Source organism: Tamandua tetradactyla, chromosome 4, assembly GCF_023851605.1.
Source record: "Tamandua tetradactyla isolate mTamTet1 chromosome 4, mTamTet1.pri, whole genome shotgun sequence".
Classification (NCBI taxonomy): domain Eukaryota; kingdom Metazoa; phylum Chordata; class Mammalia; order Pilosa; family Myrmecophagidae; genus Tamandua; species Tamandua tetradactyla.
Window position 1 is genome coordinate 28,558,929 of NC_135330.1, and position 25,541 is coordinate 28,584,469.

Sequence of the window (25,541 nt, forward strand, 5' to 3'; positions counted from 1 at the left end):
TAGTGTCCCTTTTTAAAATGATTGGTGTCACCTTTGTTTATTCCTTAGTCATGGTCACTCTAGGTGGACTCTTTTGAGTTAGGTTCTTTAAATATTCTCCTTTTAATTTGAAGGGGATGTTGAGTGCCATGTGGAGAAAGGGTAAAGGAAGATGGCTGCAGGTAGTAATCAGTATTCACTGATTTTACTTTAGTCTCATGTAGTGTGAGCATCATGGTTGATGTTTTGTAGTATTTTTAATATTTATATGATCCAGCAATTTACCAAATGCTGTGCAAAGAACCATAACTTTCAGTGTCACATTCACAGTGATTGAACCAGCATCATTTCTCCTCTTTGTGTACAAGAATTGTCCTTGAATACATGTTGAATTAATGACAAAGATTACTTAGTATTTGTGCCTTTGTGAGTCTTTGAATATTCGGTTTAATTAAACAGTGCTTTATTGAGCATCTTTGTGTATGTGTGTAAGACCTTTTTGTCAAGATAATATTGATTATGTATTAGGAAGGCAAGACATAATTATGGATTTATTGTTTAGGTGTATTGTAGAAAGTATCGTTTCTATTTGTTTTCTGCAACAGGTTTTAAAAGAGTATAAACCAAACTCGTAGAAATTTCCTGGTCCTAGCAGGGTTTCACCAATCTTCAATAGAGACTATGAAAAGTGGTTGAAATATAATATCCATGATATTTTAATATATGAAATGATTATATAGTAAAAGGTTATTTGTGATTTAGTGTCACAAAAAGGGATACAGGAAGAATATATTTTGTTAGAAAGGAGTTGAATTATGGAAAATAAATGAGTAGCAGTATGAATTCTTGGTTAAAATCATGAGCTCTGTAACTAGAATACCTGGACTTAAATCCTGGCTCCACCATTTACTAACTATGTGAACTTGGAGAAATTTGTTAACCTCTCTGGGCCTCAGTTTCCTGATTTTTTTTTTTTTACATAGGCAGGCACTAGGAACCGAACCTGGGTCTCCGGCATGGCAGGCAAGAACTCTGCCACTAAGCCGCCATGGCCAGCCCAGTTTCCTGATTATTAAATGGAGATAATTATGACGGGGATGTTGTGAGGAGTAAATTAGTTGTATGTGCCTGGTTTATGTTGTGTACATGCTATCTTGTTATTTACTGTCACTGTTATTAATTGGTGAAGGTCCTGTAGAAGAGATAGGAAATGAGCTAAACGTAATGAAATCTATAGGATTTTATTAGACAAGAATTCTAAAATGAACCAGGTAAATGTAGAGAGAATGCAGATGATGTGTGTGTAGAAAAACAGGTATCACATGATGGTTAAACACACACAACTTTGGGGTTCAGTAGACCTCTCTTCAAATCACAGCTGCTTTATGTACTCACTTTGTGATTTTGGGTATTAAACTTTAGTCTTAATCTATAATATGAAGATAATGGTGATAACCTCATAGGATTATTATAAAAATTAAAAAAGAGTTTTCATGTAAAACACTTAGAATGTTACCTGGAAAAGAAAAAGCTTTAAAAACGTTTTTGTGGAAGAGAATTATTGTGTGTGTGTGTGTGTGTGTGTGTGTGTGTGTGTGTGTGTGTTTGTGTGTGTGTTTTGGAAAGGGCACTAAGAATAGAAGGGGCCTTACTGAAAGAACTGATTCGAGAAAGTTGATCTGTTTACACTGAGCAGATAGTTCGGAGGTTGGGAAAGAATAGATAAACAAAAGGGAACAAAACAGTTTACACCGTTTTTAAACACTGAAAGGAAATCATCAAAAGAAAGAAAATATCTGAAGAAAAATTGCTTACATTTGATAGGCGTGATGTGCCAAGCATTGTGCTAAACCGTTTATTTTGATTATTATCATTTTATGTTCACGGTAACCTTAAGATGAGAGATTATCTTAATTTTACAGATTAGCAAACTGTATAAATTAGTGACTGTAAATAAATTGCAGAAAGCCACACACACAGATAGTGTGGTGGAGACAACTAGTCCTCCAATATCTGTTTTCACCTTTTCCCCATAGTAAAAAAATTTTCCTCTTAAAATGTGACCACCCAAAGTAAATGCAATATTTCTTAACCTCCCTTGTGGTGGCATATGACTAAATTGTAGCAAAAAGAATTTAGAAAGTAATGTGGGTAACTTTGGGAAACTTTTTGAGAGTTGGCTTACACGTTTTGCCCCATCTTCCTCCCTTCTTTTATATCTCATTTCTCCTGTCACAAGCATGTGATAGTTGAAACTTATCTTGGAACATGAAGATGAGGGCTGTACCCTGGGGATGGCAAAGGAGAAAGCTGGAAGGGCCTGGGTCCCTGTGGATGTTGGAGAGCAGAGGAACATCCACACCAACCTTAGATTGACATTTGGACATTTAAATAGGAGAGCAAAATAATAAATAAGAGAGTAAATAGACATCTCTATGGAGTTTCCAACCCTAATCCTCCCTAACAAAGATAACTAAGGGGAGAACTTAGAATTGGACCTGGAGCATCTTGTATCTGCTATAGATATGGCCTCATTGAACTCTTTACTTTAGCAGCCTTCAGATGCTGTTTCAGTTTGCTAAAGCTTATAGGAGAAATGGATTGGCTTTTACAAAGAGGATTTATTAGGTTACAAATTTACAGTTCTAAGGCCATGAAAATGTCCAAATTAAAGCATCAACAGAGGATACCTTCACTCAAGAAAGGCTGATTGTGTCTGGGATTTCTCTGTCACATGGGAAGACACATGGCAATATGTGCTGGCCTTCTCTCCCGGCTTCTGATTTCAAATGGCTCTCTCTGCTTCTCACATCTGGGGCACCCTCCTTCTGCATCTGCAAACATCTGTCTTCTGGTTTCACCTCTGTGCACTCTGTGTCAGCTCTGACCTCTCTCTCTCTCTCTTTTTTGTCTTTTATTCTCTTCATACAGAGCTCCAGTAAAAGAATGAAGACCCACCGTGAATGGGTGGGATCACATCTCTATCTAATCAAAAGGTCCCACCCACAATTGGGTGGGTTGCATCTCCATGGAAATAACCTAATCAAAAGTTCCTACCCATCATAGGTCTGTCCCCACAAGACGATTAGGAGAATGTGGATTTGCTGGGGTACATAACAGTTTCAAACCAACACGGATGTCCACCAGTTTTTATAAGGAATTGTTAAAAGCTAACTCTGCATTGCAGCTCTCACAAGGAAAATTTTATTGAGGTTGGAAACATATCCATCAGTGGATTCAAGAAATCAGTGCTGTATTCACTCAGTTTTCTTGAATGAAAATCAACCAAATAGAAAAATTTTAATGTTCCACTATTTCTTCCTGTGGCTGGATGAGATTTTTTACAGTTCTTTTTCCCTTTTTATAACTGTTTCTGATCCTGAGAACGTCCCCCTGGTACAGAAGGATAAAATTGCAACTTTTCTTCTCATTGTTGTTGTTTAAAATATCCAGAGCTGTGATTTGTAAATGCTTTTGAAAAAATGAAACCTGTCTTCAAGTGGAAGTCTTTTGTAGTCACTATTATGAATAAAAAGTAAATTCTGGAAAACTACTGATAGAAGGTAAATGTGCTTTAGATGCTACAGAGCTATTATTCTATGATTCTTTGAGCAATAACTAAAAAGTTTTTGAATTGTATCAGTTGGTCAGTTCTTGACAGGCAATCCTGTGGTATAGGCTAGAACTGATAAGAGATTACCAGTGTTATATGTTTATAGAAATCTTGAACATCAAATACTTTCTAAAGTTAACAATGTAATCATTGTCATTATAGAGATGCCACAGTAGTGTAGGGTGAGTGGGTTTGAGCTGTTTTTGTCTACTCTCAATAGGTTGAAGGACCACAGAACTTTGTATCCCAATAATCAGTGGACAGAGATGTTGTATTTGGTTATCAATGGCATGTGAATGTGATATAATGCTTGATTGTAGAGTATTTCAAGAACATATAGTTCAGATCATGTTCAGTAGCAAAGCTCTTCAGACAAGAATACGTCATATAGTGCAAATTTAAATTGTGCAGAATCTCAAAAGGGCAATACAATTTTGAAATAATGTGAATAATCCCGAAATCATTAAAAATCATAACATTTTTTATGCTGGAAGCCAAGTGAATGATACACTGTGTTTATACTGCTTTAACTTGCTGTCTTCATTTTAAATGCAGAGAGAAGTGCTTTTCTTTCTTTTCAGGATTAGTCTCAATTATTTAAGTTTTCAAGATATCCTGACTCATTCTTCAGGAACAATTTGCCAAATAAGGAGTCAGCTTACTACATAAGAAATTGTGATTGTTGTACTTTGGGCAAGTTTTTTGCTTTGCTGTCCCAATCTAATGGGACTGTGACAGCTTGCAATTAAACATTTTTAGGAACATTACTTGCTAAGGCAAACCTGTGTTCAGTGATATTCATATGTATATTTGAGGTAGTGTGGTATAAAGACAGAACACAGACTGTGGAGTAAGTAGGAAAACTCTCAGTCCTCGTTCCAGCTCGAACTTGACCTATGTGAAATTAGAAACAAACTATTATCTTGTTGAGAAGATTAATTGAGATAACCTGTAAAAGTTCTTAATAAATCATTTAACACATGTTAAATGCTATTACACTTGGATTGTTTTTATGTAACGTCTTAAATTTTTCTTCAAAGGCATTATGTTTTTAATATATAGTCAGAGCATATAGTTTTAAGAGGCCTTATTTCTCAAGTCAAACATTAGAAATTAAAGAGAATGGATGCGCTTAGTTGTAACTTGCCGCACTACTTTGACAGTGAAGTTTAAGTAGAACAGTAATTTTCCCTTTTAGTAGTCTCTACTCAGAGTTGTAGCAGCTTGGAGCTGGGAGATATCTTGGTGTTTAGTTAAGCCAATTCCTTTATTTTGTAGTTTAGTGTACTGAGAGCTAGAGATAAATTATTTTCCTAAGGTCATGTAGCTAGTTTTATTTTTTTATGGGCAGACACTGGGAGATGTAGCAAGTTTTAAAGGTAGTTAAAGAACCTCTTGCTTCCCAAGCCAGTGCTCATTTCATTTTGACACTATTTTTAAATCACTGATATTAATATATGAGGTCATTATCCAATGTCAAAAGACCATTTGCAATTACATTCGACTTCAAAAAATGTTACTAGTAAAAGTAGCTATTGGGGTTCATGGGAAGTTCAATGGTGGAATGCTTGCTTGCTAGGTGGGAGACTAGGGTTTGATTCCCTGCCAGTGCACTAGTCCCCCTCCTCCCCACACCTCTGCCAAAAAAAAAAAAAACCTAGGAGCAATAAATACTTAACAGAGATATGCTTAGAAAAAGGGTAAAACTAAACCCAATGAAAACTTAGTTAATTTAAACTCTATTAACAAGAATTCTGAACAGTGCCTGAAGTGAAATTTACTTTGGCTTCTAGAATTCTTTCTTCATTGCTTATGCAAACTAATAATGTGAGCAAGATTAGAAATGTTTTAAATGGTTAAAAGAACAAAATGTTTCTGAGCAGCCTCCAGTAGTTGAGGATACTGATTAGCATACACATAATAATAGGCATGCTAATTACAGGCAGCCTTATCTGGTCATTACAGCAGGTCCCTCAGGACCTTTCTTTTATTGGGTGGAATTTGAAAATAATGTTTGCTTTTTTTTGCAATTATTCTGTAATTAAGAATTCCACAATTTCTGATGGCATTGCCCTGATTAAAGAATTTACTTTCAATTAAACATATATTTCTTGATATATAGTACAAAATAGATGCTGGTATATGGAAAAAAGATGGTGACTACATTTGTTAGAAAGCATCATCCTTTGTACTTTCTGCCTGGCGTTGTATGGTGTTTTTTTTTGGAATGGCATTGATTTGATGAGAAAATTTAAAATCATTTTTACATTAAAACATTTATTGACTTATGCTTAAAATGTCATATTTATTAACTTTTAATGGATGTAACAGCCTTCTTAAATCTCAGGACTATTCCTTTTAATCCTAGATGGTTCAAGGAATAAGAAAATTTTCCTCTACTATTTGTTAAGAAGTTTGGAGCCTTAAACAGAAAGGAGATAGCAGTTCTTTTTTCAGAGAATATATCTCATGTTTAAATTGTGCTGGATTCGTTTTTCTACAAATGGAATAGTCAGATATTCAAATAGTATGTTATTTTTGTCACTTAGAAAAAGACTCATTATGTAGACATCATTATATAGGTATTAATTTGTCATCTTTTATTAACTATTGAAATGTTCTTCTTAGGTATCATTATGAAACAACTGATTGGTTGTTTTGCTATTTAATTTTTGGTCATGTTTTATTTTCCCTAATCTATATATAGCCCAAAAAAGATAAAAATAGCCTAAGGTTCAGACTTTATTGTTTATACCTAAGAAACCAGTCAAATTATTTTCATTAGTTGAAAGAAAGCTTGGAATGGATTTTCTCTTAAGTCTTTTCTGCCTTATTCTATTTTATAGTTTATATCTGGATGGGATAACTTTTTGCCTGGATAATATATTTGGTCCTTGCCTTGTTTTTTTCCCTCCCTCCTTTTCTTTGTCATCTGTGCAGCTAATAATTATGAAGTTCCTTACTATGTCCTAGGGATTGAAGTGGTAAAGAAGGACAACATTCCCTGCCTTGTCAAAAAGAATACTCTCTAGGGGGGAGATGGGAAAGTAAAGGGTTTTATGCTTTTGTACCTTTATCCATACTAGTCCTTCTGTCTGGAATTCTCTCTCCTTCATAACCATCTCCTTCTCCCACCTTCCCCTTGCACATGTACATTACATAAACCCGTTAAACTCTTAGGCTTTCTTGAAGATTGAAAACATTGCTCAGCTAGTTGATATGCATACATAAATGCTTCCTTTTGTCACAAGGCCTGGGTTATAATCCTGCTCTGCAGTTCTACACCCATGTGACTGAGTTGTAATTTAACCCCCTAGGAACTTTTATTTCTTTCTTCATCTTTAAGGTGACATAGTAATCATCTGTGTACCTCATCGGATTGCTTTGAACACTGCATAAGGTAATAATATGTACTGAGTGCTAGATAACCTGGATGGAATACAGCATAACAAGGTCAAGTGATTTTCCTTCCTTCAACTTCTTTCTTGCTCTCTTCTTGGCTCCTCTTCCTCTTCTCTTTTCTTTCGTTCATATGACCTTTCTTTCCCCTTCTCTTCCATCCCTTTCCACCAAACGAGTGAAAATGTATTTTTAATAGTTGTTCATAGACAATAAAGTTTTACACTCCTAGTTCTTAGCCTATGAAAGAAAGTTTTTGTATTTCATAGCAAGGGGGAAGATATGGAAATTTATATACATTATTTTTTTGTTTGTTTTAATGTGGCCCTATGGTAGGAAGGGAAGTGGCATCTTGACCTTTAAAGGAAAATACTGGGTTTATCTAAAATTTCAAAGTCCATGCTGGAGGCAGGAAGAATGCAGGGATGAATTTTGCCATTTTGCTAACAAAATCTGTTAAACACATTTTCCTGGAAGTAGAGAAATTGGATGAGTTGTTGTTTTAATTCTTATTTCAACTTTGCAGAAGAAGCTTTTTAAAATAGAGATATTATGTTTTCTGAAAAATTATTGACAGAAAGAATTTCCTTGATTCTCTGTTTTCAATATGATCTTTTACAACTGCCAGAAATTGGGCTTTTAGTACATTTTAATTAAAGTATAATATATATTCAGTGGAATGCACAGATCTTAAGAGTATAGTTCATCAGTTTTGACATGCATATGCCTGTGTAACCTACATCCTTATCAAGATATAGAACATTTCTATCACTCTAGAAAGTTCCTTGATATTCCAAATCATTCTCGCTTGCAACCCCATCAAAGCCATCCTTATTCTGATTCCTATCATGATAAATTAGTTTTGCCTGTTTTTAGAACATTATATAAATGGAATTATATAGTATGTACTTTTTAATTCCTGGCTTCTTTCACCTAGTATAGGGTTTCTCAATCTTGGCACTATAGATATTTTGGGGAGTATAATTTTTTCTACTTGGGTTAGATAAGAAACTGTCCTGTGCATTGTAGCATGTTTAGCAGCATCTCTGGCCTCTTCCCACTAGATGCCAGTGACAGTACCTTCACACCACCTTGCAGTTGGGACAAAACTGTTTCCAGACATTGCAAACTGTCCTTTGTTGGGCAAAATTTCCCTTGGTTGAGAACCAATGATTTTGCATGATATTTTTGAAATCATGCATTTTGTTGTGTGGATCAGTGATTCATTTCATTTTGTGACTGAGTGGCATTCCATTTTAAAGATATACTACAATTTGTTAATTCGTTCACCTGCTGCTGGGCATTGGAGTTGTTTCTAGTGTGAACAGAGTTGTTATGCACATACTTACACAAGGCTTTTTGTGGATGTATGCATCTTTCTTTTGGATAAATATCTAGGAGTAAAATATGTTATATTTAACCTATTTCCCCACTATTTTATTACATAATTTTTCAAGCATGCAAAAAAGTTGAAAGAATTTTTTTAGTGAACACTCATGTATCCACTGTCTAGATTCTTCTGTTAATATTTTATTATGATTGCTTATTACATATCTATCCATATACTCATCCCTCTCCATTAGTCCAACTTATATTTTGATGCATTTCAAAGAACATTGCAGTTTATTATTATTTATTTACTTTTACTTAACTTTTTAAAGAAAGTGCCATACAGTTTTGCAAAGTGGTCATACCATTTCAGTCTTTGTTTCTGCCTCTTCTAATTACTTGGCATCTCTATCTGTGGGGACTGCTATAAAGAGTATCAGTTTTACCTAATTACAAAAGGCAGAAAGTAAGACCAAGTAAGCTAAAAGGCAACTTCATTCTACCCCCAAAATTGTCTCTCTGAATGAGCTTAGTCAGTTATGAAATGTAAAAAAATTTCAGCAAGATCTCACCTATAAAATGTAAGTATGGGAAAATTGTATTAAAAAAAGAAAGGAAAATGCAACAGATCTTTTACTGATATTTTGGTGTTTTGGCAAAAAAGATAATAATTGCATTGTTTACTTTCTCTCTATAGAGAAGCCAATATTTAAAAGACACTTGATTTGGGCAGGCCACGGTGACTCAGCAGGCAAGAATGCTCGCCTGCCATGCCGGAGGACCCGGGTTCGATTCCCGGTGCCTGCCCATGTTAAAAAAAAAAATACATTTGATTTAACCATCAAGGGACTTATAAATGAATATTTACTGTATTTATAACTTTCTTTCCTATTTATGTTGTTTCTATTTAAATATGGTTCCCTGAAAATTTACTTGACAGGTTATTTTGTATTGAGATTGAACTAAATGATCTCTAAAGCTTTCTCCAGATCGAGCATCCTATGATTCATTGATTACATGACTTAATTCTAAGCATTGAAGTTGAAGATACGTGTTTTTTTAATAGGTCTGCTAAGGTTCTATAGAGAAGTCTATAGTTTTCAAGTAGCAGAGGTATCTCCAAGAATGAAAATTGATGAGCAAAATTGTCAATGCAAGAATTTAAATACATTTGTGGTCCCCAAGAAACAACTTCACAGGATTATTGAAAGTGCTAAGAACTAATCTATATAAAGTGTTTAGAACACTGCCTGGCAACATGGTAAATGCTAAGTTAAGTGTTTCCTATCACCACCACCACCACTCCTTCTGTGAGTTCACCAGAGGAGACCCAATGATAAGCTGTTTTTGTCCTAAAATAGTATATCCTCTTCAAGTTATTGAAGGAAATATAGCCAATAATCTATACATTTTCTGATATATAGGAAACTATACATTTAGGAAAGCTATAAACTAAAATATTTTTAAGTCATTCTAAACCTAACCATTCACAACCTGTGTTAACCTGCTTAAGACAAAAAGTAAACTGTTTCATAAGACCCTGAAGCAGATTAGTGCTAAATGGTCTTATAAAATGAAATGCTGTAGCATCAAATATTAATATTTTGCTAGCAGCAGGCAGCCCAAATGTTAATGGCTGGTATGCATTTGAAAGCCTACTTAACTGTGAATTTTATTAGGACCATCTCTCAAAGCTGGAGTTATAAATGGGCTTATAAATGAGAAATTAGCTACCCCTCTAGGGAGCAGCAGGTTCTTTGAAATCTTAATTAACCAATCACATTGATCATCTCTTCTTTCAATTGCCAACGCTTGGTTAAATGCTGACGAAAACATTGTCCAGCTGGAAACAGTTTAAATAATAGGAACACATTGTTTAATATTTTGAAATAAATGTAATCATAAAATGAAAAATAAATAAAAATGTGGTTCATAAATATTTCCTTCTGTCCATTGCACGTCTAGAACAGTTACATTGTAAAACTCAGAACACTTTTTAAAAATCAGAAATAAGTGTAAGAAACATCATATGCTGTGTGTCTGTCATGATCTTTACTTACAATATGACTTTTGAAGTACCACTTTATTTTCTTTCACATAAACAGTTACAAATTGAGGCAATATATCTTTTAAGTTGATTTCTAACACAATATAAGTAAATTGATGCACTGTAAAACGATATCTAGAAAACATAATTGATGTGGTAGAATAAAAATATAGAGATGAAAATTTAGTAACTTATCGAATAGCTTTTTTCTGATATATTTTATATTTTATACATTATATTCTCTGAGATAAATTTTTCTGTACTGTGCTGTTACTTTCTTCAAATGGATACTTAAGCCTATGTGATGTTATTAAATTTATAAAAATGAGGTAGTTTTGTGATCGGTTTACCTTTCCCTTAGACATATAGCACTGATTTTTAAAATACCTTACTTGTCTATACAATTTTCAGTGCTTTATGCATATTAGCCTTTCCAATACTATTAAAGGAAAAAAAAATACAGCTATAACGCAGTCGTTTAAGTCACTCAAATTTCTAGAAATAAAATATGAAGACATTTCCCAACATTTGCTCAGTCCTTTTTCGGATTTAACAGACATTGTCCCTTCTTTGTACTGGGTACCTTTGCATAGTTATCATATTCAATATCTAAAGCAATCTTGTTAGCTAGAGGAATGTATGTCAGGCAGAAGGAGGAGAAGGTATCTGCAAGATATCTGATATAATATAGTATGATATTGCATAGGGTCAGAGAGGTCTTAATACTCTACTATAGAATATACCACCTTGAACTGGTGGACAAGGAGGCTAGAATGATGAATCAGGGCAGATCTTGGAGACTGAATGACAAAGGAATACAAAGAAATTTGAACTTTATTCTTTGAGTTAGTGGTTCTTGAATAGGCTTTAGCATGTTGATGAACTTCTTGAAATTGCATTTAAAACCTGTGTGTGTGTTAGCATACACACACACGTTTCCTGGAGAAAAGGTTCATAGTTTTAATCAGATTATGTAATCCCAGAAGGTTAAGAATACTGCAGTAGACATATGACAAAGCCATTTTGAGATTTTAATTTGGTGATAATATGATATGAATTGCTTTGCTTATTTGCTTTTTAAGAAATGTCTTTTTTGGCAGCAAGACCAAAGATTGATAAATTCGTTAAAAGGTTATAATAGGGCCCCTACTTCACACTAAATACAAAAATGATCTCAAAATGGATCAAAGACTGAAATGTAAGAGCTAAAGTCTATAAAACTCTTAGAAGAAATCATAAATATAAATCTTCGTACCTTGGATTTGGCCGTGGTTTCTTAGTTAAGTCAAAAGGACAGCAACAAAAGAGAAATTAATGAATTGGGCTTCATCGACATTTAAAATTTTGCCTTTAGAGTACTCCATTAAGAAACTAAAAAGACAACACACTGCATTGGAGAAAAATGGTGAAAAATACTCTATTAAGAAACTAAAAAGACAACCCCCTGCGTCATTTATCTGATGAGAGACTTGTATCTAGAATATAAAAAAAACTCTTATAACTTAATAATAGATAAATAGTCCAGTTAAAAAATTAATCCCATTAAAAAGTTTGAACAGACATTTCTCCAAAGAAGATATACACACTGGCCAATAAACACATGAAAAGATGCTTAACATCATGCACAATTTTTGCACAACCTCGAAATCAAAATGAGATAACACTTCACACCCCCACTAGGATGGTTATAATTAGAAAGTCAAGTGTTGGTATAATTAAAAAGTCAACTCTCATTCACTGCTGGTGGGAATGTAAAATGGTGCACCTCAAAAGGTCAAACATATGACCCAGTAATTCCTCTCTGAGGTATATACCCAAAAGAATTGAAAACACATGTACACACAAAACCTTGTACATGAATATCCTAGCAGCATTATTCACAATAGCCAAAAAGTGGAAACCACCGAAATGTCCACCAATTGATGGATGAATAAAGGAAATTTAGTGTAGCCACACAAAAGACAACATATTATATGATTCCATTTATATGAAATGTTCAGAATAGGAAAATCTGTAGACACAAAAAATAGATTAGTGGTTGCCTAGGGCTAGGAGGGTTGGGAGAGATTGGAGGTGAAGGCTAAAGAATTTCTTTTTGGGGTAATGAGACTATTCTAAACCTAGACTGGTGATCCGTGCACAACTCTCAATATGGTAAAAAACATATTGAATTGTACACATTAAATGGGTGAAATTTTGTTACATAAATTATATTTTAGTTCTATTTAAAAAGGGAAATAGAGTTGTTTTATTAGTCTAGACAGAGGATGCTTAGATTCTGAAGTAAGTTAGGAATAACTTTCGAATGTTTCAAAAGAAAGAGGATGTGTGTGTATGTGTGTGTGAACCTGTATGTGTTTAGCACACTGAGTTGAGATGTTTGTGGGGCAACCAGGTTGAGATTCTCAGTAGGCAATTTGGAATATGAGTCTGGAGCCTGAACACATAATTTGGAAATCATTAATGGATGGCTCAAGCTTGAGGCCCGGGTTATGCACAGAAATACACAAAAAGAGTGTTGGTTGAGAAGAAAAAAGAACTGAAAATTTTTCTCTCAAAGGAGAATGAGAAGCTGCCGAGGTGGGAGGAAAATCAGGAAAGAAATCTTCAGGAGCCTAGGGGGAAAGAGATCAAGGAAAAAGGGTTAGCTTTGTCAAATGCTGTTCATTCAATGCACTGTGAGCTCAGAAATATATCTTTTATGCTGACCATTTAGAGATCAAGATAAGCTTAATGAGCAGTTTCAGTGGTACATTGAAAGTAGAATCCATGAGAGTTTAAAAGGGGGGTTTTTTTGAAGATAGGATAGAGTTAACTCTATAATGGACAAACTTGTTTTCCTTAATTCCATTGTGCCTTAATGCTCAGACTCTTTTCTTTAATCCAAGCATTTCCAATTCATGATGTTTCATTTTTTTTAAAAAATCACATGTGCTTTAATCCAGGTTGACTTTTTCTTTTCATAACCAAAAATAGCAATGCAAACTATAGCATCTGTGTTAAACATATTAGTATTCTCAAATTATGTAAATCTCTAACTCCACACACAAAAAAGGATTTATATCAGATTCTATTTATAAAGCCAGGAAAATTCCTTCCACCAGAGCCTTATCGCTTATATTTCCCCAGTACTTTTAAAAATAAATAAGATAGAAACAGCCCGTGTGATTTACCTCCAAAGACCACGAGACTTCTTGGTGAATCCAGTCCTGAGGGTAGAGGGGTGGATTGGTTTGAGCAGGAAGATAAAAGTTGCTGATGAAAATTATTTCAAAGAAGGAGATTATCGTGTGTGTGTGCATTAAAGATATTGCTGTTTAAATTGTTTTCAGTTGTAAATTCTTTATTTTAAATAATGCAATATAGAAAAGAACAAAAATCATACTTTTCAATTAAATAGTTAATTAATTCAAAGAAAAACTTGATTAACGTAAGCAAAGGTGCACAATTATAGTTAGCTATTGTAGTGTATTTAGTTGGTTAATGAAATTTCAACAAAAAAATTTAAACCCTTCAGAGACAGAAACATTATTAAGTATGTTTAAGTGTAATTGCTAACATTTATTTCCTGGTTTTAAAAATATGCAATCCATAATTTTTATTTTTTTCTAACTAGGCTGTCTTGCATAAACTTTGCTTGTCCCCGTTCACTAAACCCACTAAACCTTTCAGGCTGTGCTTTGGAGCAGCTACTCCACCTGATACTTCACATCAATATTTGCAAAACAAATATCAGAGAAATAAATCTTCCTTTAATAAGGCACTGCACCAGTACATCAGGTTTAGTTCATTATGCTAATTTTGAAGCAAATTTCTTCTTTAGAAAAATTTTTCAGATATTAATCGATTGATTTGTCTCTGGTATATTTGATCAGAAGAGAGACTTGTTGACTAAGTAAACACTTTCAACATCTTTGTCATTTATTCACTGGGAGGAATCTTTGTTCCCAGCTGCCTTGTCTTTGGAGCCCTCAGACCAGTCTGCTTATATCTTAATTTGATCTTATTTTCCTGGTCATTAATTCAGTTTTTCCTGTGGCTCAAAGGCATGGTATTCTCCATGATAGTGTCTATCCATTGTTATCTAGATGTCCTCATTTTTCTGCTCAGTCTTTTATAGTTTAGACCAGATCTTTTTTATTCTAGTTATGTCAGTTTTTGTAACTTTTAACTAGTTATTTGCTTCTTTTTATTAAGAAAATTTAACACAGCCCACTCAAAAATGATACCTTTCAAAAATTAAAAAATAAATGATACCTTTCAAACCAAATTTTTGAAAACAATTTAAACAAGAACAAAAGGATATATGAAGAATACTCAGGGATTGCTTCATCCATCATCAGATGTTAGTAATCTGGGTAATGTTACCGAATTTAGCAAATAAAAATACGGGAACTCCAGTTAAATTTTAATTTCAGATAAAGAATGTATACTTTTTTTAGTATAGTATGTACTGTGTAATATTAAATACTGTACAGTTTAAATGTATGTCCTGTATTTCATCTGGTAATCTTAAAAATGCAGCAAAGCACAGTAACTTTGAACTTTTGTAGAATCTGAAACTATAAGACAAATGGAGTAGTAAAGCCCACATTATAGTTGAGCATATTAAATTGAATGTATTTTCTTCAGAGGGCATTGATTCTTGTGTACTTGCCCTACTTAAATCCTTTAGTGAAATACAAAAAGGTAACAAATTAGAGTTATTTTGCTAATGAAATATTGTTTTTGCCCTTGCCCCCCCCCCCCTTCAAAATGTTATCCATTTTCTCCCTTACAATTCACTTAAGTTCCTTGATTCTCCCTATGAGCCATGGTCCTCTGAGTTGGCAATACCTATTCTCAGGATAGAGCCTTCCCTCTCTTCTGCCCTACTTAGCCCACCCCATCACCATCTCTCTTTTACTTTCAGGGTTTGCAGATATTTCCCCAGTGGTGAAAGTAGAAGTATCTTCCTGGTTGATACTCAGGGACAGAATACTGTCTTTGCTTTTGAAAGAATCAAAATGAACTAGGACTACTTTTTTCCCTATGGCCCTCAAATTTGTGGCATTTGTTCAATGTTATCTGGTTCAAACTATCTTTGTTATGTTTCAGGGCTGCATCATTTATCGTTGTGATCTTGAACACAGTATGACAGCATGATCAGCAAGAAACACTAAAGATGTAGGAGTACTGCTTTTCAGAGACTGCTTAGATAGTTGCAGCGCTACACAATCTTCATAAAGCCTTTTAGCCCATGTTGGATTGGACGTAGATTTTAGCAAAATGCATGCTTTCCATTTATCATGATAAATCTGTATAGAGATTTGTTTCTTCTTTCCTACATATCAGAGAGTTAGCATTATGAACTGAGGTCTGATGACTTGCTCCAATGTTTCCTCCATGTCACCAGCAAAGAAGGTTTAGAACAATGAGACCATCTATTTCTCATGGCTGAAAATGTAAATCATGGCATTAGCTATAGCAGTAGTTCTATCAGATAACGTTCTACCTTATGATGGTTTTCGTAGCCTCTCATTCCATGGAACCAGCTCAGAGCATTTTACAGAGCAGATGTTACACCTCAAAAAGAAAAATATGCCCCAACCTGACCTTCTTTCATAGCTCAGTATAGGGCATGAACCACCTTCCACTTAAGTAACAACTCAAACTCCTATCCTTTATTCTCTCCCTTTCTGCTTTGGTTCAACATTTTCTTCTTCCATAGAATCATTATGCAAAAACCTCTATCAGCCTTTAGTTATTACATGTACTAGTTGTGTTACTTATGTGGCCAGGAGTTTATCTTTCAATTAGTGGAGATAAGATATGTCTTAGCCTAAAGTAATTATGTTATAAATTTTATATAAATATATACAATTTGGTATTATAAGAGCATAAGAGAAGAAGATTTTATTTTCCCCTGGGATCATCAGGAAAATACCATGAAACAAGTCTGATATGGGCCTTGATAAGTGGACAGGATTTTAATAGATTAAAATGTGGAAAGTAAGGCAGTCTCCATGCAGAGGACATTGTGCAAAGGCATTGAAGCTTGAAAGTGAAACTTTGCAGAATAGAATGGGATTCAGATTAAATGGATTAATGTTTCTTTTTCTATTTAAGGATAGTAGGTGAGACCATATTGTAGATGGATTTGAATGCTAAATGGGAGCAAAACTATGCTTTAGTAACATAAAAGTACTGTAGAGGATGCTTGAAGAAAGAAAATCTAGGGGCTTGATGATTTAGAAGCCATTGAAATAATCCAAACATAAGTGCTAATATCTGAACTATGGTGGTGGTGCCAGAAAAGGACATGTATCCTAGCTGAGCCAATGCTTGCTTTGTTTAAAGAATAATATTAGTTATTTTCATTTTGAGAATTACTACTATACCTAATTTCCATGCAACATAGGAATAATTATGTGACTGTAACTTGGTATCAATCTCTTAAAATTTAGAAAAAGATTAGAGTTTTATTTATAAGCAAGGTACAAAAGCACAGCTAGGTAAATGCATAGAAAGAAACCTCTGTTGCTGTTCAATCAGATCCACCAATGACAGCTTAATAAATGAGAAATAAGAGGGTTTTACTTTTACAATTTTAAAACTTTTATGGAAGTTGCATTTTCTTTCTTGTCATTTAAAATTCAGACTTCAAAAATCTTCTCTTACACAAAATGAAGTTTCAGTGACTGAGAGATTTCAGAGTGGAGAAGTTATTCTGGAGGTTGTTCTTATGCATTACTTTTTAGTTTATGATGTATTAGAGTGGCTAAAGGAAAGCACCTGAAATTGTTGAGCTGTATTCTAGTAGCCTTGATTCTTGAAGACAATGTATAAAGATATAACTCTTACAGTGTGACTGTGTGATTGTGAAAACCTTGTGTCTGATGCTCCTTTTATCCAGGGTATGGACAGATGAGTTAAAAAAAAAAAAGAAAAACCAAATTTTCTCTTAGCTCCTTGAGTCTATCAGGAAAGAATTATATAAAAATATGTGGCACATGTAACATTTTAATCAGAAGCAAATACATTTGCTGATTATTGGAGGTGTTTCAAAAGTGAAAAAGACCACAACCATAAACCGCTTTTGTTCCTCTGTTTTTTCTTGCCAGTGTTATAGAAACTAAATAACTAATCATTCAAAAGATAGGGAAAAAAATCCTTTTCACATTAGTATCTTATAATCTTATCAAGTAAAAAAAAGATATTAATATAGTTGAATCCCCTGTTTTGTCATTTGTAACTTCTAAAGGGTCATATTATGAAAAAAGGAAGATGATCTGTCTTCCTTTGATTTTATATTGATATCATATTAACCAGTGATAAACTTGAGCCTACCACATACCATAAGAGGTATGTTAAATAAGAAACTTTCCTATTTTTTTGCCCTAACCTCAAGATCGAGTACTACTTCAAGTTATTTAAATGATAAAAATTATTAATGTGTACACTATGAAGGATACTTCATGTTTCTGAAGCATCATATTTAATGTAATTTGTTTCTAACAAGGTTTTGAACACATTAATTATGTAATTCATTTATCACTTTTAGAGTAAAAAGACTGATTTAAAAATGTAGTATTTGGACAACTAAAAGAATGAAATTATCTAGGGATAAGTTTATCAAAACTATAAAGAACTTGTACACAGAAAGCTGTGAAACATTGCTGTAAAAAACTCAAAAAAGACAAATAAATGGAAGGACATTCTGTGTTCACGATTGGAAGACTAAATATTGCTAAGATGTTAATTCTACCCGAAGCTATTTACAGATTCAATGCAATCCCAATCAAAACCTCCGAAGCCTTCTTTGCAGAAATGAAACAGCCAGTGATTAAATTTATATAGAAAGGTAAGAGACCTTAAATGGCCAAAGCCATCTTGAAAAAAAGAAGAGCAAAGGTAGAGGACTCACACTTCCCAATGTTAAAACTTAATACAAACTCATGGTAGTCACATCAGCATAGTATTGACACAAGGATAGACATAGAGTCTAATGGAATCAAATTCAGAGTTCAGAAATAGACCCTCACATCTGTGACCAACAGATTTTTGATAGTGCTGCTAAGTCCACTCAATTGGGAAAGAATAATCTCTTCAACAAATGGTCCTAGGAAAACTGCATATCCATATGCAAAAGAATGAAGGTGGACCCCTTCTTAACACCAATATAAAAAATTAACTCAAAATGGATCAAAGACCTTAGTATAAGAACCAAAACTATTAAATTCCTAGAGGAAAGCATAGGGAAGCATCTTCAGGACCTTGTGTTAGGAAGTTTCTTAGACTTTTTACATCCAAAGTACACACAACAAAAGAGAAAATAGATAAATGGGACTACTCAAAATTAAAAACGTTTCTGTACCAAAGGACTTCCATATGAAAGTAAAAATAAAACCTAAAAAATGGGAAAAATATTTGTAAACCTTATATTCACTAAGAGTTTAATATCCAGAATATGTAAAGAACTCCTACAATTAACAAAAAGATAAACAACATATTTTTAAAATGGGCAAAAAATTTGAATAGACATCTGTTCTAGTTTGCTAGCTGCTGGAATGCAACACACCAGAGACGGATTGGCTTTTAATAAAAGGGGATTTATTTTGTTAGTTCTTCAGAGGAAAGGCAGCTACCTTTCCACTGAGGTTCTTTCTTATGTGGGAAGGCACAGGATGGTCTCTGCTGGCCTTCTCTCCAGGCCCCTGGGTTCCAACAACTTTCCCCAGGGTGACTTCTTTCTGCATCTCCAAAGGCCTGGGCTGAGCTGAGAGTGCTGAGATGAGGAATGCCGAGCTGTTTAGGCTGTGCTATGTTGTGCTCTCTCATTTAAGCACCAGCCAATTAAGTCAAACGTTATTTATTGCAGCAGGCACGCCTCCTAACCAACTGCAGATGTAATTAGCAACAGATGAGGTTCACGTACCATGGCTCATGTCCGCAGCAACAGAACTAGGTGCCTTCACCTGGTCAAGTTGACAACTGAATCTGACTACCACAACATCTCTCCGAAGAAGATATAGAAATGGCTAGTAAGCGCATGAGAAAATGCTCAACCTCATCAGCCATTAGGGAAATGCAGATTGAAATCACCATGCAATACCATTTCACATCTACTAGAAGGGCTACTGTTAAAAAAAAAAAAAAAAAAGGAAAAGGAAAATATAAGGTGTTAGAGAGGATGTAGAGGAATAAGAACACTTATTCTTTGATGGTGGGAATATAAAATAGTGTACTGTTCTGGAAAAACTCAGAAAATTAAGTATAGAATTACCATGTGACACAGGGTGTCTACTCAAAAAACTGAAAGAAGGACTCAAACAGATATTTGCACACCAGTGTTCATAGTGCCATTATTCACAATTGCCAAAAGATGGAAGCCACCCAAGGGTCCATCAACTGAGGAATGGATAAATAAAATGTGGAATGCACATACAATGGAATATTACTCAATTGTTAAATGAAATGAAGCTCTGATACATGTGACAATATGGATAAACCTTGAAGACATCATGTTGAGTGAAATAAGCCAGCCACAAAAGAATTCATAAAATATTGCATGCTCTCACTTATATGCAGTAATAAGAATAAGCAAATTCATAGTCAGAAACTAGAATACCAAGGGCCAGTGTGGGAGAAGGGAATGAAGAGTTAATGCTTAATTGATACGTATTTTTTGTTTTGGGTGGTGGAAAATTTTTGGTAATGAATGTTGTGATGGTAGCACAGCATTGTGGATGTAATTAACACCACTGAGTTCTATATTGGCATATGGTTAAAAGGGGAAATTTTAGATTGAATAAGTGTTACTAGAATAAAAATTTTAAAAAATAATTGAAATAAAGTTTTTGAAAATGTAGTATTTGAATTAATTGCTTTTTTTGAAATTGCTTTTCATATAAAATGAGGTAAAGTTCAGTGACAAAATCCCAAACAGTTTTTGTAATGATGATTTTCTGGGAATCCAAGGATGGTAGAATTTCTCATTATTATCGTAAGATGGAGATCCATTTTGTAATTTTCTGTAGTTTATATACTATTTATAACTTTCTTTGTTGCCTGAAATTATGAAATTTTGTTTTTGAAGTCTGTGACTTACTGTCATCTTTGATTTTGGTGCAAATATTTCCTTCAGTTACTCTTCTTGACCAAATGAGATTGGAAGAGAATTTAAAATTCTGAGCAAATATATGACTTCTGTTTCTCCTTCATGAGTGATTTGCTTACCATGCTATTTTCCTTAATCCGATTTATTCAGCACACATATGCTAAGCACCTACTAAAGTCACAGTCACCAAGGAAACAAAGATAACTAAGAATTAATCCTAGTCCACCTGGAAGTGGCATTCACATGAGGTATTCATACCGGAAGTACCAGTTAATTAAAATGGCAGAGTTTTGTGGACAGCCAGAGCACCAAATGATTAATGGTGAAAAAGGGGAAAAAGGGCACCCAGAATATCTCTTACTATGATATTCTAGTCCCAGTAGTGAAAGTGCTGTCATCTCATCAGTAGATTTATTCTATGCAAAATTATGTATCATTACCTATTGTTTCCTATGTCTTAACAAAGTGTTAAGGAACAATAAAATAGTTCCCTAATGCCTTGTTAATCTAGGTGACCACTGCACATGTAGAACCTCAAAGGTTAAAAATACTAGAATGGCTATTAATCATTTGAATACTTGTTCAAGGAGCTCCTCAAAAATCTTTAGCTCATCAGTGAAGTGAAGATGACTAAATGAAAGGAAGATCGCATAACTCTGAAATAAACCTATACTTTACTTGCCCAGAGGGTCACCTGGCACCTCAGAGGAGAGTGAGTGTATTCCAGTTTCACTCATCTATTTAAAGGAAAAAAACAAACCATAACTGCATCCCTAAATAAATTTCAATAATGTGGATATTTTTCAAATCCTTTAAGATAAATAAAATTATTCAATTATTCAGATACGGGTTTTCAAAAGAAAGATTAATTTTTCTATCATCAGGTCATGTAATTCCCGTTCTATTCCTCTTCATAACAGCACATCTTTCCATTAACAGAAGTTTCTAGTTTCCTAGAACTAGAAGATGCATTGATTACAACACTAACACCAATGAGATAAGAATGGCTAAGAACAGTATTTCTCTCTGAGAGACTCTGGTACTTTTAGTTCTTAGTTATAAAGGTCATCTTGTTTAAATATAAATTTTTTATTAGAGAAGTTGTAGGTGTACATAAAAATCTGTAAGGTCATTTTCATAAATTATTCTGATTTCATCTATTTAGTATATAATGGACTTTTTTCCTTTACAAATGTAAATATCACAACTTTCTTTTCTGATACTGTACTATGTTCATTTTCTCTATTTAAGAGATCAAATTCTGTTTCTCCAACAGATGTTATGATTATACCACCTCCAGATGTAAAATAAATCCTTTTAAGATAGTATACATTTGAAACTTGATTAATTCTTTTTGGAAAAAGAACAGGAAAAAAAGCAAATCACAAGAAATCTGAAGAATTTTTTTCTTCAATATATATTTTTCCTCAGTATATATTTTGAAATTAGGATTACCTTTCTAAGATTTAGAAGATTTAGGGAAATATGGATTTCATTTCGTGAATATAATATTTCCTCTTCAGTTTCTTTGCTGGAACTTCTGCTTGTCCCTTAAATGCTGTTTCATCCTTAGCCTTTTTCTTTGCTTGCTCTCCATGCTCTCCCTGGGAAATTCTATTCATTCCTGTCACTTCTGACTACCATCTATCTTCTCTCTTCTGTATTTACATATATCTTTTGTTTACTAAAATAGGTGCCAAACATGACTGCTATCAGAATCACCTGAGAAGCTATTTCAGAACACACATCCCCAGACATCACCTAGATTTAAATTGTAAAAATCTCTGTAGTGCTTTCAGGAAATCTGCATTTATATTTTATTCATTAAAAAAACAGTGGGTGTGCACATGGCCAAAGTTAATAAAATTATAGCATGTAATTTTTAGGTGAAAATAAGTTTGGGTTTACCAAATTCTGGTTTTAGAGGCATTTCTTAAAGTTTTTCAGGTATATTGAAAGAATGGTTTTTTTTACACATTGGGTGATAAATACAGAGTTCTTTCTCTCAGTGTTTATTTATTTCAAAGGATGATTTTCATAAAATCATAATTAATAATTTAAAAATAGTGTGAACCTGGAAATACGTCTAACCTTACAGATAATAGCATGCAGGTCAGCTATTGTGTTCCATTCTAACCCTCCATTCTTTAGGGTTTATCATTGCTAGTTGATATGTATTCCAAGACTAGCAAGTGCCCCAGTTGAACCTTTGTTTTGAGACAGTGAACAGTCAGCAGCCTAGAAATAATGGTGGGCCCAAATAGGTACATTTAGGTATATGTAGAGTCTCACAGTAGCCCCAGACATTTGTCATAGAGAGTCATTTGTAACTCTGACCTGGCTTCCATAGGATCTCTGAGAAATCCAGGCTGTGCCCATAGGCTGCAGTGACTACTGTCCTTCTAGCATCAAAGTAATGCTTTATTCTATTCTAAGTACCAAGCTGGTACTTCCTCCCGGAGCAAGGATCCACCAAGAACATTGATGGATTTATGAAACTCTTCTTTCTCTCCCTGCCTTTAGTTATTGTTGCCATTCTTCCTGAAGAGATTTCTTTCCATTCAAGGCCAGAATATGGCTTGTTCTTGTTGACCGTTTTGTCAGGTTTTAATTCTTAGGCATTTGGCAGCATGTGGGTGTGGTACCCAGTAAACCGCTTGCTCACAATATGATTTAGTTGAGATTTATTTCTTACTTATGTTAAGATCCTTCCCTTCCCATATTCAAGAAATAAACACTGGCAGTGATCCAATCTTTTTTGTGTTACTGTTTCCAGCTCATGATTTTAGTAACATGTTTGAAACAAAAATGCGCTTCTACATTTTCTCCTTTCATCTCTGCCTCTTTGGATTTTTTGGCACACATCAAGGCGAGTAAATAAGACCCACCACTGCAAACCCATCTGCCTTCAGGAACATGCAAGCAGACTACTTTGTGATGTTTTATTATAGATCTGTCTCCAACATGGAACTAAGGAGGGTCCCTGTGGAGTAAGAATAGAAGGTATATTCTAAGGTCAAATTTTTTTTTAAGTCTGAATCATTTACCTGCTGACTGTGTGGCTAGTGGCATTCTGCACTGGCATTTTTAATGGCACCAACAAATTGGCCTGGTATTTATAGAGTTGAAATAATTTTTGTGGTAGATGTAAAGTAGAAATGCAGTTTATGCTTTGGATTTGATAATAGAGATCAATATGAAAATATATTCTCTTTGTTTTAAAAATATGACAAATCAGGGAGCAAAGTATTCATTTGTCAGGTTATTACTTTTATATTTCGTCTGCTGCTAAGATTGCATATGAAAACAGTCATCCTCACCCAAATGCCTTACCAGTTGCTGACAACCCTGAAATTGTTCATTGAAAGTAATGGGTTATTGTCATCCAAACTGGGCTTCATAATACTTATTGACATTTGAATGCTGTATTCATTTCTTTCTCGCAATAAGCAGGTAAATGATGATTCTCTTTGAACAGGAATTAAGAGGATTACAAACATGTCCAGATTTTACAAGTTTTACTGGAAGAATAGCTTGCATAATATTCTTTACAGTAGCTATAAATTGAGTCCACTTAAAAATGATCTAAGGTTAATTAAGCTAATTATACCTCTTAGAGTTTATTTTAAACCAATCTTCAGTAAACTGAATTATATGCTCTTTGGACTATGGATTTTGCCATATAAAGATTGGTATCTTCTCTGAGAATAAGTTTGGTCTTATGACTTAATGGTTTGGAAATTAAAGAGAAATCTTGGAAAAAGTAAATTTAATTTTTCTGTGGTGGTGGTATATGTCTGTGGTGGGAGAAAAGTGGCAGTGGTGGACAGATAAAATTCAGCTTTCAAGCATTTCTTCCAAACTTCTTAACTACTACTTTCTGTTTCTGATCTGGTCTTTTGTTTGTGGCATAATCTGATTCTTCCTCAGGGAGGAAAAAAAATGACGTAAAGTACCGTTTCCGTCTTGATGATAGAAGCCCAGAAGAGAGACATGCAATTCTGACAGTGGTGTTTGTCCTCACCATAACCATGATTTGAATCCTTCTCTGATCCCAAGAAGCTAAATTCTAAAGTAATAATGGAAATGGTGGCTGTTCTGGCAAATTTAGTATCTATCCTGTCCTTCCTTTCCCATCTTCCTTCCACATATATTTCTGTTCATTATTCTTTATCGCATGGATGATATGTGAAGCTGGGGCCAGAGTGCGTATCAGTTGATAGAAATTGCACTTTATCCAAGTAATTGCTCCTTTTTGCTTTTATTGATAGATTGATAGAAACAAGGATAATTTAAGACACATGAGATATATGTTAGGGAATTCCGAATGGGTTATGGATGTATTAATACATCATTCTGAAAATTTCTAAGGGAATTGGTCTCCTAATCATAATGTTCATGATATTCACAGAAAAGTAGTTCATTGTTAATTATTTAAATTGTACAAATGAAAAAAGATTATCTAAAATGTATCATTCACCCAAAATCTTAAATAGATAAATGTGAGTGTTATGGAAAGGGGGAATAACAACAGTAATAATTATAACAATAATACTATGTTTTTACTACCATTATAAGTATTTAATGAGTACTCAATTTATTCTAGGCAATATGCTAAGTACTTTACACACCTTATTTTATTTTAAGCAGCATTATGTATTAGGTGTTATCATCCCATTTTACAGACAAGAAAACTGAAATTTAGTGAAATTAAATAACTTGTCTGACATCTTATAGTTATTAAGTAGGGAAGCCAGAAACAGAACTAATGAATTTTTCTGACACCAAAGTCACTGGACCTCCACACTGAACTCTGAAGATCAAAATGGAAAATGGGTCTTCTGAGAAGTAAATTCTGGATCAAGGTGTAAGGGAGCTTGGTGAACTAACTGCCCATGTAGGATGACTTCTATATTTTTATTCTGAAAATAATTGGTAGGACCGAAGGAGACTCTGTTTATGGGAGCTGTCCAAGACAAAGAACTAGTATCATTTTTGGTTGTGCTGTAAGGTATTTTTAGCCATATAAAAATAATAAACCAAAAACAAAGCTCTTTTCATATGAAACTTTTAAA

General features: G+C 34.0%; 1 protein-coding gene across 8 annotated transcripts in view; it reads left to right on the plus strand.

The window, feature by feature from the left end:
• RABGAP1L (RAB GTPase activating protein 1 like) overlaps positions 1-25,541 on the plus strand; it is a 734,005-nt gene that overhangs the window by 368,820 nt on the left and 339,644 nt on the right. The window contains exon 1 of one of the 8 annotated variants that reach the window (XM_077157047.1): positions 22,598-23,469. The exons of the other annotated variants lie outside the window; for them this stretch is intronic. The gene's annotated coding sequence lies outside the window, so the exon portion shown is untranslated. Of the gene's footprint in view, positions 1-22,597; positions 23,470-25,541 lie in introns of those variants that run through there. 8 annotated transcript variants of the gene reach the window in all.